We start from the raw sequence: 14088 nt of genomic DNA, 5'->3' as shown, positions 1-14088 counted from the left end.
TCCTCAACAGCTGTTTACACAATTTAAATTAAACCATTTAAATCACATGAAAAAAAATATTTGGATCCATTTTCTCATGAGTGCTCATCATATATGATATATGGACATACGTACATTCAAACATATAACACAAAACACAAGTGTGCACACATAATATAATACATACAACACATAACATAATAGTAAAGGCCTTATAACTTTTTACAGGTGAAACCCATTGCAATATTTAAAAACTCTATAGTCAACAAATAGAACTGATCAGCAAAACATTAACCTAGGTCTGTATGAGCTCAAAAAACCAAATAGAACTTCATGAGGTGGGAAAGGGTAATAATAAAATAGATATTGAAAAAAGCATCCTTGTTCTGTCACAGATGTAAGGATAGCCACACTGGTGTTTTGGATATCACCTTTCATGGATTTGAGCCAAATCATCTTCTTTTTGGTCTATAGAAATCGCTTTAGTTAATTTCTCTGGAATCTAAATCGGCTGCTGTTCTCAATGTGGAAACACATTAACAAACCCCCGACTCCAGACAATCACTGGGTCAGGACCTTTCCATTGTCCTGTTAGAATATCCTTCCAAAGTACCTTGGGCTTATGCACATTTTTTGGACACATATGCCTTTCCACAGCACTAAGTCCTGATGAATCCAAATTTAAAAAGTTTAGAGTAAAAAGGGTTATTTTAAGTTTATCTTTGGGGAATATATACCCCTTCCCAATTCCCTCTTTTTGCTTCAATACATACATTTTAACAGTTTGATGAGCTCTTTCAACTATTCCTTGTCCTTGTGGATTGTATGGGATTCCTGTTATATGAGTAATGCTAAATGATGAGCAAAATTGTTTAAAAGAGGTAGAAGTATAACCAGGGGCATTATCTGTTTTTAACTGTTTTGGAATGCCCACAGTGGCAAAATTTTGTAAGCAATGAGCTATAATATCTTTAGTTTTTTCTCCGGCATGAAGGGAGCCCATAAAAAAATCCAGAAGAAGTATCAACTGTAACATGCAAATATTTTAATTTTCCAAATTCTGGCAAGTGTGTGACGTCCATCTGCCAAATATGGTTAGGTATCAGTCCTCTAGGATTGACTCCAAGATTAACTTGTGGTAAAAAGGTCACACAATTTTGACATTGTTTTATTATTTGTCTAGCTTGTTCCTTAGTTATTTTCAAATGCTTTTGTAAAGTATTAGCATTGACATGGTACTTTTTATGAAAATTTGTAGCTTCTTCTAGTGTAGAGAAAATATGTATGTCATGTGTAGTTTTATCTGCTAAATCATTGCCCAAACTAAGGGCTCCAAGCAATCCTGTATGTGCCCTGATATGTCCTATAAAGAATGGATCTTTTTCTGTCCCAGATTAGACTTTGCATAGTGGAAAGCATAGAGAAAACTGTAGAGGAAGGGGAAATTCTACCAGCATCTTCAAGGGATACTATAGCATTAACTATATACTGACTATAGGAAAATAAATTAAATACAGAATCTTTAAACATCACAAAAGCTTGTAATACTGCATTAAGCTCTACCTTTTGAGCTGATTGCTTGGATACTAAAAATGTAAAAGTTTGATCAGGTGTAACTATTGCTGCTGTACCATTATTTGACCCATCAGTGAATATATTTGGAGCATTCATGAAAGGTGTGTTTCTTGTCATTTTTGGAAAAATTACAGGATGCAATGACCAAAAAGACAATAAAGGATTAGATGGTAAGTGGTTATCAAATGAAACATTAAATTTGCACATGATTATTGACCAAGTATTTAACTCATTAACTAATTCATCAATTTGATTCATAGTATATGGAGTAATAATTTTATTGGGAGAAATTCCAAACACTCCTTTTGCTGCTTTTATTCCTTTGAGTATTAATTGTCCTACAGCCTCAGGATACTTATTAAGAATAGTGTTAGGAGAATAGATAAATGTATCCATAATAATGGACCTTCTTGCCATAATACTCTTGTGGGAACATTTTTTGTTGGTAGTACATTAAATAATAAAGGCAAACTTATATCAATTCTATCCAAATGCATATTTTCCATATATGTTTCAATGATTTTTAATGCCTTTCTTGCTTCCAGCGTTAACGTTTGGGGTGAATTTGGATCTGATGGACCTTTTAGGATATCAAATAAAGGTCCCAACTCTCCTGTTGGTATACCTAGATAAGGCCTTATCCAATTTATGTGTCCTAATAACTTTTGAAAGTCATTAAGTGATTTGAGTTGATCTACTCGTATTTGAATTTTTGGTGGACGGACCATGGTTGAGGATAATAGAACTCCTACATAATTAATTGGAAAATTTAATTGTACTTTATCTATTGCTATCTCTAGCTTATAATTTCTTAATAAGTTTGTAAGTGTGGCATAACATTCTAGCAATGTGTTTTTATCTTTGAGTGCTAATAATACAACATCCATATAGTGAAATATTTGTAGTTCAGGATTTTGATTTCTAAGTGGCTGGATTACTTTGTTAACATAAATTTGACACATAGTTGGGCTGTTAGCCATCCCTTGAGGGAGTACTTTCCATTCATATCTCTGATCAGGACCTTCATGATTCAGAGCAAGGATAGTAAATGCAAAATGTGGACTATCCTCAGGATGAATTGGAATTGAAAAAAAACAATCTTTAATATCTATAACTAAAACATACCAGGTTTTTGCAAAGCAGACAATTGAGGAATCCTCAATTGAGCAGGTCCCATAATAACCATCTCATTATTAATGGCTCTTAAATCTTGTAATAATCTCCATTTACCAGATTTCTTTTTGATGACAAAAATGGGAGTATTGTGGGGAGATACAGAAGGTTGTATATGTCCTTCTGCTAATTCTTGTTTGACCAGGTCATGGGCTGCTTGTATCTTTTCTTTTGTCAGGGGCCACTGAGGAACCCGTACTGGTCTTTCTGATTTCCAAGTAATTTTTATTGTCTCAGTGGCCCTTTCTGAAAATCCAACCCATGTCTGACTGTTCCTTGATCTATTTGTATTGGTGCTGCTATACCTTGTTTTTTTTTTTCTAATCTTTTTCCTTTCCTAAAACCTTGTCTAGCCATAATAGTGGGTGCATTTTGATTGATGTTATTTGTTAATGTCAAACCTAATTGATCTAGGACATCTCATCCCCATAAATTTACGGGAAGATGATCCAATACATATGGCTGTATAGTTCCTTCACATCTTTCAGAATTCTTCCAATCTAATACCATTGCACTTCTATGGGGATTAGTCGCCACTCCTAGGCCTCGAAGCGTTTGAATGGCTTGTTGTAATGGCCAATGTTTTGGCCATTCTTGATGAGAGATGATGCTAAGGTCTGCACCTGTATCCAGTAGCCCATTAAATTCATGTCCTTGAATATTTAGTTTTAGCATGGGACGAGAATCTAAATTTAAAGAAAGCATAGCTCAATCTACACCTGTGGAGCCTAATCCCTTGGAACCTCTTCTACTGTACGACTGGAAAATTTATCATGTAGGCTGGGTATTATTAGTAACTGTGCTATTCTATCTCCTGGTGAAATTACTGATATACCCTTTGGAGAACTGGCTATAATTTTTATTTCACCTTCATAATCGGGATCAATTACCCCATGACTTATCATAAGTCCCTTTAGAGTAGAAGAGCTGCATCCCAATAATAAGCCTACTGTTCCTTTGGGAAGAGGTCCTTTTACCCCTGTGGGCATGATTTGAACTCCCATCTCTGGAGTTAGTATTGCTCTGGTGGAGGCACAGATGTCCAACCCTGCGCTCCCTCTGGTTTGTCTGATGAGGGATCTGATGGACAATGTGTCCTGGGCACTACCCTGATGGGGTTGCTGGGTTCCTTCAGTGCTCCGTATACTTGTGGTTTTGGGCCCCGGAGCATCGGGCCCCCCTGTCCATTTTTTGGCAATGGAGCCCGATGCCATTCTCCATGATATCGTGGATAAACACCTGGTCCTTGTTCGTTTTTTGATAATGGAGTACCCTGTATGGTGGTTTGAGAACGGCATTCATTAGCCCAATGTCTCCCTCTATGGCATCGTGGGCAAATACCTGGTATTTTACTCCTTTGATACCTAGTTTTGTTAAGCCCTCCTCCTATGGGGCAATTCCTTTTAAAATGTCCTGTTTGTTCACAATTGTAGCATGTTCTTGGCCTGGCATCTAAAGCCTGTTTTACTGCAGCTGCCACGACTTCCTCTTGTTCATTAATGTCTCTACATAATTTTATATATGTGTTTAAATCTTCATGTTTCCATGGTCTAATGACTTCTCTGCACCAACGATTCGCTTGCTCATAAGCCAGTTGTTTTAGTAATTGCATTGCTTGTTCTGTATTCCCCAAAACTCTGGTAGCTGTTTGAATAAGCCTATCTACAAATTCAGCATAACATTCATTAGCTCCTTGTATTACCTTAGATAATTGACCTTGTAAACCTCCATGTTCTTGTAAAGTCTTCCATGCCTTAATTGCATCTGCAGCAATTTGTGCATATATGCCAGGATCATATGCAATTTGTTGCTGCTGATCCTCATTAGGTCCCTTTCCTAAAAACATATCTAGATTTCTCTGAGGATAACCAGCTGCTGCATTTTGCATAGCTGACTCCTTGCAAAATTCCTCATTGGCAACCTTCCATAACAGGTATTGTTCTCCATTTAGCACAGCTTTACACATATTAGCCCAATCTGCTGGCATCATGTTCAAGTTGTTAATGGATTCGACCAAGCTTACAGTGAAGGGTGCTTGAGGACCATAGGTTGTTACAGCCTCTTTTAGCTGCTTCACTGTTTTGAAATTTAAAGCTTGGTGAATTCGCTGCCCTCCTGCCTCAAATACAGGGCATGTTCATGTTTGAGAACTTGTCTCAGGATCCCAACTATCAACTGCGGGGGTTAGGGGCCTCCCAGCATATGGAGGTGGCCTTGTTAGTTGGACACTTACGTCCTCTGGTGATAGAAAGGTGTTAGTAGCAGTCTCCTGTTGTAACTTTCCCCCTGTTGGCTTTTTCTGCTTTACACTTTCTTTCTCTGTCTGACTAGCTTGAGAGGCCTTCTCTTTTAGTTGAATTTTTTCCTCTGTCTGACTAGCTCGAGAGACCTTCATTTTTTACTTGAATTTTTTTCTCTGTCTGACTAGCTCGAGAGACCTTCTCTTTTACTTGAATATTTCTACTATAATACAACCCAAGAAGATAACACCAAACAAAACTGAAACAGAGTGAAACAAAATTGGAACAACAGAAAATCATTATATCCTTTCTATCCTCCTGAAATGTCCATTCGTCCTTTCTCCCTAATGTTCCTCAGATGTGAGTGGTTTTTCTTCCATCTTACACATCTCCAGGGACAGGCAACTTAAAACAAAAGTGAAGTAAAACAAAAGAATAATCTTAAAATGGCTACCCATCCTCTCGCCCTGCTTCAGGGGCGAGCAGTTTACCTTATCACTTACCCTCAGTCCTTCCCCTTGTGGCCCACCAAATGCCTCAGTCTGGCTGGGCACAACTCAGCAGTCACTTGTTAAAAGAAAGGATCTTTATTTTTAGAACCACACACACAAAACAAAACAGCTCCTCAGGAAAAAACCTTCAGAGCCCAACTGCCACCACCAGCTTCCCACAAGTCTCTCAACCTCCCCCACTCATCCTGCTCTTGAAGCTGATTGGCTGGGTCACGTGGGCAGAGCCAAAAAATGTCCGCCAATGAGCATCTCCATAGTCTGAAAGGGTGGGGAAACAGCCCAATGAGCATCACTGCAGAGGAGCCAATCAGTTGGCAGCTAGAAGTTTGCTGGGGCTGCTGTGAGCCAAACATCAACTGGCAGCTGGAAGTTTGCTGGCAGCTAGAAGTTTGCTGGGGCCCCTTTCGGCTGTGGCTCTCAACACTTTATGAGTATTAAATACAGATATCTTTTTTAGAAAACCTAACAACTGGAGCTGCGATTGTGGGTCAGCGGTACAGTGCTTGCCTAGCATGTGCAAGGCCCTTAGGTTCGATCCTCAGCATCACATAAAAATAAATTAATGAAATAAAGGTATTGCGTTCAACTACAACTATAAAATGTATATTTAAAAAAATTAACAACCTAAATTCACAGCATATTACAATATTATGTATCATTGCCACTGGGATTTATCCAAGAAACGCAAAAATGATTCAACATTTAAAAGTATAGTTGGGCATGATGGCACGTGTCTATAATTCCAGCAACTCTGGTGGCTGAGACAGGAAGACCATAATTTTGAGGTCATCTCAGCAACTTAGTCAGGTCCTCAGCAACTTAGTGAGACCCTGAGCCTCAATAAAAAATAAATAGGACTGGGGACAAATCTCAGTGATAAATCCTCCCCTGGTTAAATTCCTAGTACATCCCTCCCCCCAAAAATGTATAGGTGATAGTCTGAGACATTATTACCAAACTGGAAACTGGGGAGATGGCCAAGACTGACTCCAGCATCATGCAGGATCACCTTGGTGGTGCTCTTGCAATGAATGCAAGATAAATGTCAGACCATGTCTCATCAGATCATTGGAAGAATCGACAATATTGGTAATCACACTTGTGATTGGGAAAAAACCACTCCAGACCTTATAACTCAGGGTGGGGTGAAAGATTTTGAAAACAGAAATGATAGATGCCACACCAAGGAATTGAAGTTTGCTAGTAGTTTACACTGAAATTTGGAATACCATTTTCCTATGCTAAAAATGGTTTCCTGCAGCTAACTACTATGTGTTGAAAGGTTTTATATTATAATGCCCATTCTTATCACATAGTATGTAGTTAGATTATAGAGTAATCTACGCCCAGTTTCTTGAACATAGTGTAACTTTGTGTCTTGGACCTGGTCAGTCAAGCTATTAATTATTAAACACTGTCAAGCCATTAATTATTAAACACTAAAACTTGGAGAAAATGTCAATATCAATAGTAAACCACATTAATAGTGGAAGAAAAATATCATACATGATCATTTGGTGCAGAAAAAGCATTTGACAAAATCTAATACCTTTCCCTAATTAAAAAGGACACACACAGAGATAAAAGGTAATTTCCTCAACCTTATGAAGGGCATTTATGAAAAATCTTATATTTATTAAAAGTTTTAGCCACAGAAATTAGGCAATAAAAATATTTAGTATCCAGGTGAGAAAGAAAGAAGAAATCACTTGCAGGTGGAACGATCTTGCATATAGAAAACCCTAAGATAGTCATGGCAGTTAACTCCTGTAACTTGGGAGACTATCGGGGAGGCTGAGAAAGGGGACCACAAGTTGGAGGCCAGTCTGGTCAATTTAGTGAGAGCATGTCTGAAAATAAAAAAGGGCTGGAGATGTAACTCAGTGGTGGAGCGCTTGCCTACCATGCATAAAGCCCTGGGTTTGATTTGAATCTCAGTACCACACACAATCTCTCTCTCTCTCTCTCTCTCTCTCTCTTACACACACACACACACACACACACACACACACACACACACACAATCCTAAAGAATACACACATGTGCACACAAAATTAAAACTACTAATATATAAAGTTCCTTTTGTATTTTGTGGAGTAGTTTGAGGTGCACTTGGTATTATCCAGGATGGTCAGTTTTCTCTCCTCTCATCTCCAGCCCTTGCCAGGAAGCCAGCCAGGTCAGCCACTGTGATTATTACCGTTGCCATATTCTAAAGGTGAGAGAAATGCTAAGTGTCTGCCCAAGGTCAAAAAAGCCAGACAGTGTTGGTTCCTGGGCTTGGGTCTCCAGAGAGCAAGGATCTTCTTCCCTTCCAGGAGGGCTCTGTCCCAGCCTCCCAGCCCTCATAGCCTCCCAACACCCACAGAGAATTACGCTTCTCTGAACTTAGAATAAACAGGCAGAGACGCGATTAAAAGCAACAAAAAATATATTTTATAAGGATTAGATAACTGTGGAGGTCATGGCACCCCCAACAGGGGATTGAGTGGGTGCTCAGGCCCGAGAGACCTCCGTGTATCATTCACATCCTGGCATCACCTGGTGGGATGTTGTAGCACTGGGCTGATGGGAGGATAAACACAGAGTCAGTACCTGGGGCTCTCCCTAACCTCCACCCCACTGCTCACAGTCAAGTCCCTCAGCTCCTGGAGGCAGGATAAAGGAGAGGGTTGGCATCACAAGTCATTGCAAGGGCCATTGGGGGGCACTGGGGGTTACTCAGCCCACTGTACTCCTAATGCTCAATTCCTTCTGTTTCACATGGGACTGGTAAAAATTTCTCATTAAAAAAAGAATCTTTTTGAAAACATTATAAGCTACTGGACTAGTCTCAGACCTCATTAATGGCTGAGGAAGGTAAGGGACTGTCCCAAGGCCAACCAGCTATTTAGCAGTGCAGTCTTTTCTCTTTCCCTATCCAGGGACACCTGGGTGTTCTCTGAAGCTTTGTGACCTGGACCCTGCACCCTCCAGGTGCATGATCTCACTCCTTAGGCTCTAAGGGCTTCAGCTTCAGGGCCAGCCCAACATTGGCGGCTTCCCCCAACACATGTGCAACCCATGACCCCCATGTTTCAAAGCTCACCCGATACTTTTTACCTTCTATAAATGTGCAGACTTACCTTGGGGGTCCTGAGTTGCAGACCTGGGCCCAAGGGGGTCTTTATAATGTTTAGTTTGGCCTCCAGTTGGTGTCCTGCTCCATCTGAAGGCAAACAGCCTCGGACATGTATCTGGCCAAATGCAAGGAGTCACTACCCACCTTGGCCTGGTCTCCTTGACCACACTCACACCTCAGCTGAAAAAGCACAGAGCCACATGCATGAATCACATGCATCTTATTTTCTCACTGTATCTGACTGTTCCTCACCCATGTTGTAATTTAGGTTAAGATATGTGCTGTTTTTAAAAATATGCCATTTAGATTCAAATGTCTCATTGTTCTTTGGTATAATTTCTTGGAGCACAGTGACATCTTTAACTTGTTATTTAAAAACCCGAACTTCACTTCCAATAAAAAATTAGCTTTCATTTAATACAAAGTAATAAATCCAAGAACTAGATGAATAAACAAACAAAATGCAAAAGGCTTTCTCCAAAACTCTCAAACTCTCATCTCCCCAAATTCTCTCAAAAGTAACTCTCATCCCCAGTCCATTCCACGGAATAATTATTCTAAATTTGGTGATGTACATTCCTTCTGATATTTCTGATGGATGTAAAAATAGTGATGTCTATACATGTGTGTTATTCAAATTAGAACAAGAGTTTATACTCTATTTTAAGCTTGTTTTCTCTGCTTTTAAGACTTTAGTTTCCCTTTTTGTTTTAAATAAGCAAATCAGAAAATGTTAGAGTAGAAGCCAAGAAGGAAGCTTTCTATGGAAGTTGAAAAAGAAAATAGGGAAAATATGAGATGAGAACTACCATTTGAAAACCAATTTTAATAGTTCAAAATCTTTCACAGCATGTAATTAAAAAGGAGGCAACAATAGTTTAATATTTGACAAAAATAAAAATAATTCTCAATAAGAATCTGACCTCATAACTAGAATTTGGACTGGTATACTTTCTAGTTGTAAATCTAAATCTTCAAAGTATGCATAAAAATTGCAAGTCAACCAAATACAAAACAGTGCCAGGTCATCCTTTACTCTATATTCTTGAAAATGAAGAGACTAATGTACTCATGAGTTCTGCACTAAAAAATGCCGCGTAAGCCCTCACAACTTCAAAGTTCTGGGGCTTAAATCAGAGAATACTAATTTTCCAATTCTTATTCAATTCATCATGTATATGCAACCATGACAACAAAATCATAATTATGTTTAAAAAGAATTATTGCTCTTCCAAACTTTTACTTTAAGTCAAGTCCTTGTTATTAGCAATAGTTAAATTTTCCATTTCAAAGAAATAAACACTAAAAGTCATTAAGTTAGTATTTAGCTGGGCATGGTGGTGCACACCTGTAATCCCAGTAGCTTGAGAGACTGAGACAGGAGGATTGCAAGTTAGAGGGCCACCTCAGTGATTTAGTGAAGCCCTCTGCAACTGAGTGAGACCCTGTCTCAAAATAAAAAAAGCCAAAGGCTGGGAATGTAGCTTAGTAGCAAAGTGCCCCTGGGTTAAATCCCCAGTACTTTGGGTAAATGTCCAAATGATGAGTTTTAAATTCAGCATTATCTTATCCTTAAAGTAAAGTTTGTAAACAAACAGTAAAAGTGCAATAAGTTAAAAAACCAAATAAAACAAAACCTCAGTTTAGTACAGCTAAAGCTTATAGAGACAGCAGATATAAAATCTTGTTCACCAGAACCAAGCATCAAATAATGTCAAAGAACATTGTGAACCAAAGAAAGCAGCAGAAAATCCTCATAGCCAAGTTGTGTTCTTGAGAATTTTTAAATTCCATTGTTCTCACACTGTATGTGCCATATCCCGACAAAAAATCTGTGCCTTACTGCTAAAGCTTCTGAGAAAAGGAAGAGCAGCATACATGTCACAGAGCTTAAGCACTGAAAACTAAGAAAGAAAAATTGCCATGGCTAGAGAAAACTCATGGTAAATAAAGACTTATCATTTAATATACGTTGTAAAGGTATACTAAAAAGGCTGGTAATGAAAAACAGTGATAACTGTAAAATATCATATTTGGTATGAAATAAGGGCTTATAGATTGACAGAAAAATATTCAAATGTCAAATATCAACTACATTATACCAGATTGCCACTGAAAATTCCATCAAAGTAGGTCTCTTTTAAATCTGAGACTGGCAACAATATTTCCAGAGTTCATACAAATAAGCCAAACCAAACCAAAACAGAAAAATTAGGTAATATTTATAGTAATAGCCTCAACCAATGTAAAATTTATTTCTCTTTTTGTTTAGATTTTAGTTGTTTTCAGACCCCATAAATAGTAGCTGAAATTTATATTTTTGCATTTTTTAAAATTTATTTTTAAAATTTTAATTTGTTATATATGGCAGCAGAATGTATTACAATTCATATTACCCATATAGAACACAATTTTTTCATATCTCTGGTTGTACACAAAGTAGAGTCACACTATTTGTGTCTTCATAAATGTACTTAGGGTAATGATGTCCATCTCATTCCACCATCTTTCCTACCTCCATGCCCCCTTCCTTCCCTTTCCTCCCTTTTGCCCTATTTGGAGTTCCTATATTCCTCCCATGTTCCCCTCCATCCTCATTATGAGTTAGCATCCCCATCAGAGAAAACATTTGGCATTTGGGTTTATGGGACTGGCTAACTTCACTTAGCATTATATTCTCCAACTCCATCCATTTACCTGCAAATGCTATTTTATTCTCTTTTAATGCTCAGTAATGTTCCACTGTTTATATATACCACATTTTCTTTATCCATTCATCTACTAAAGGGCATCTAGGTTGTTTCCACAGTTTAGCTATTGTGAATTGTGCTGCTATAAACATTGATGTTTCTGTGTCCCTGTAGTATGCTGTTTTTAAGTCCTTTGGGTATAGACTGGAGAGTAGGATAGATGGGTCAAATGGTGGTTCCATTCCAAGTTTTCCAAGGATTCTGCATAACTGCTTTCCATATTGGCTGCACCAATTTGCAGTCCTACCAACAGTGTATGAGTGTGCCTTTTCCTCCGTATCCTCGCCAACACTTTTGTTGTTTGTATTCTTTTATTTATTTATTTATTTATTTATTTATTTATTTATTTATTTATTTTATTGTTGGTTGTTCAAAACATTACATAGTTCTTGATATATCATATTTCACACTTTGATTCAAGTGGGTTATGAACTTCCATTTTTACCCCGTATACAAATTGCAGAATCACTTCAGTTACACTTCCATTGATTTATATATTGCCATACTAGTGTCTGTTGTATTCTGCTGCCTTTCCTATCCTTTACTATCCCCCCTCCCCTCCCCTCCCCTCCCCTCTTCTCTCTCTTCCCCCTCTACTGCAGTTCTTATCTCCCCCTTGTATTATTTTTCCCTTTCCCCTCGCTTCCCCTTGTATGTAATTTTGTATAACCCTGAAGGTCTCCTTCCATTTCCATGCAATTTCCCTTCTCCCTCCCTTTCCTTCCCACCTCTCATCCCTGTTTAATGTTAATCTTCTTCTCATGCTCTTTGTCCCTACTCTGTTCTTAGTTACTCTCCTTATATCAAAGAAGACATTTGGCATTTGTTTTTTAGGGATTGGCTGGCTTCACTTAGCATAATCTGCTCTAATGCCATCCATTTCCCTCCAAATCCTATGATTTTGTCATTTTTTAATGCAGAGTAATACTCCATTGTGTATAAATGCCACATTTTTTATCCATTCGTCTATTGAAGGGCATCTAGGTTGGTTCCACAGTCTTGCTATTGTGAATTGTGCTGCTATGAACATCGATGAAGCAGTGTCCCTGTAGCATGCTCTATTTAGGTCTTTAGGGAATAGACCGAGAAGGGGATTAGCTGGGTCAAATGGTGGTTCCATTCCCAGCTTTCCAAGAAATCTCCATACTGCTTTCCAGATTGGCTGCACCAATTTGCAGTCCCACCAACAATGAACAAGTGTACCCTTTTTCCCACATCCTCACCAGCACTTGTTGTTGTTTGACTTCCTAATGGCTGCCAATCTTACTGGAGTGAGATGGTATCTTAGGGTGGTTTTGATTTGCATTTCTCTGACTGCTAGGGATGGTGAGCATTTTTTCATGTACTTGTTGATTGATTGTATGTCCTCCTCTGAGAAGTGTCTGTTCAGGTCTTTGGCCCATTTGTTGATTGGGTTATTTGTTTTCTTATTGTTTAAATTTTTGAGTTCTTTGTATACTCTGGATATTAGGGCTCTATCTGAAGTGTGAGGAGTAAAGATTTGCTCCCAGGATGTAGGCTCCCTATTTACCTCTCTTATTGTTTCTTTTGCTGAGAAAAAACTTTTTAGTTTGAGTAAGTCCCATTTGTTGATTCTAGTCATTAACTCTTGTGCTATGGGTGTCCTATTGAGGAATTTGGAGCCCGACCCCACAGTATGTAGATTGTAGCCAACTTTTTCTTCTATCAGACGCCGTGTCTCTGATTTGATATCAAGCTCCTTGATCCATTTTGAGTTAACTTTTGTGCATGGCGAGAGAAAAGGTTTCAGTTTCATTTTGTTGCATATGGATTTCCAGTTTTCCCAGCACCATTTGTTGAAGATGCTATCATTCCTCCATTGCATGCTTTTAGCCCCTTTATCAAATATAAGATAGTTGTAGTTTTGTGGATTGGTTTCTGTGTCCTCTATTCTGTGCCATTGGTCCACCCACCTGTTTTGGCACCAGTACCATGCTGTTTTTGTTACTATTGCTCTGTAGTATAGTTTGAAGTCTGGTATCGCTATACCGCCTGATTCACCCTTCCTGCTTAGCATTGTTTTTGCTATTCTGGGTCTTTTATTTTTCCATATGAATTTCATGATTGCTTTCTCTATTTCTATAAGAAATGCCATTGGGATTTTGATTGGCATTGCATTAAACCTATAGAAAACTTTTGGTAATATCGCCATTTTGATGATGTTAGTTCTGCCTATCCATGAACAGGGTATATTTTTCCATCTTCTAAGATCTTCTATTTCTCTCTTTAGGGTTCTGTAGTTTTCATTGTATAAGTCTTTCACCTCTTTTGTTAGGTTGATTCCTAAGTATTTTATTTTTGGGGGGGATATTGTGAATGGAGTGGTTGTCCTCATTTCCATTTCAGAGGATTTGTCGCTGATATACAGGAATGCCTTTGATTTATATGTGTTGATTTTATATCCTGCCACTTTGCTGAATTCATTTATTAGCTCTAATAGTTTCTTTGTAGACCCTTTTGGGTCTGCTATGTATAGAGTCATGTCATCTGCAAATAGTGATAATTTAAGTTTTTCTTTTCCTATTTGTATGTCTTTAATTTCTTTCGTCTGTCTAATTGCTCTGGCCAGTGTTTCGAGAACTATGTTGAACGGAAGTGGTGAGAGAGGGCATCCCTGTCTTGATCCAGATTTTAGAGGGAATGCCTTCAATTTTTCTCCATTCAGAATGATGCTAGCCTGAGGCTTAGCATAGATTGCTTTTACAATGTTGAGGTA

This window comes from Callospermophilus lateralis, chromosome 2, assembly GCF_048772815.1.
Source record: "Callospermophilus lateralis isolate mCalLat2 chromosome 2, mCalLat2.hap1, whole genome shotgun sequence".
NCBI lineage: Eukaryota > Metazoa > Chordata > Mammalia > Rodentia > Sciuridae > Callospermophilus > Callospermophilus lateralis.
This window is presented reverse-complemented; position numbering follows the sequence as displayed.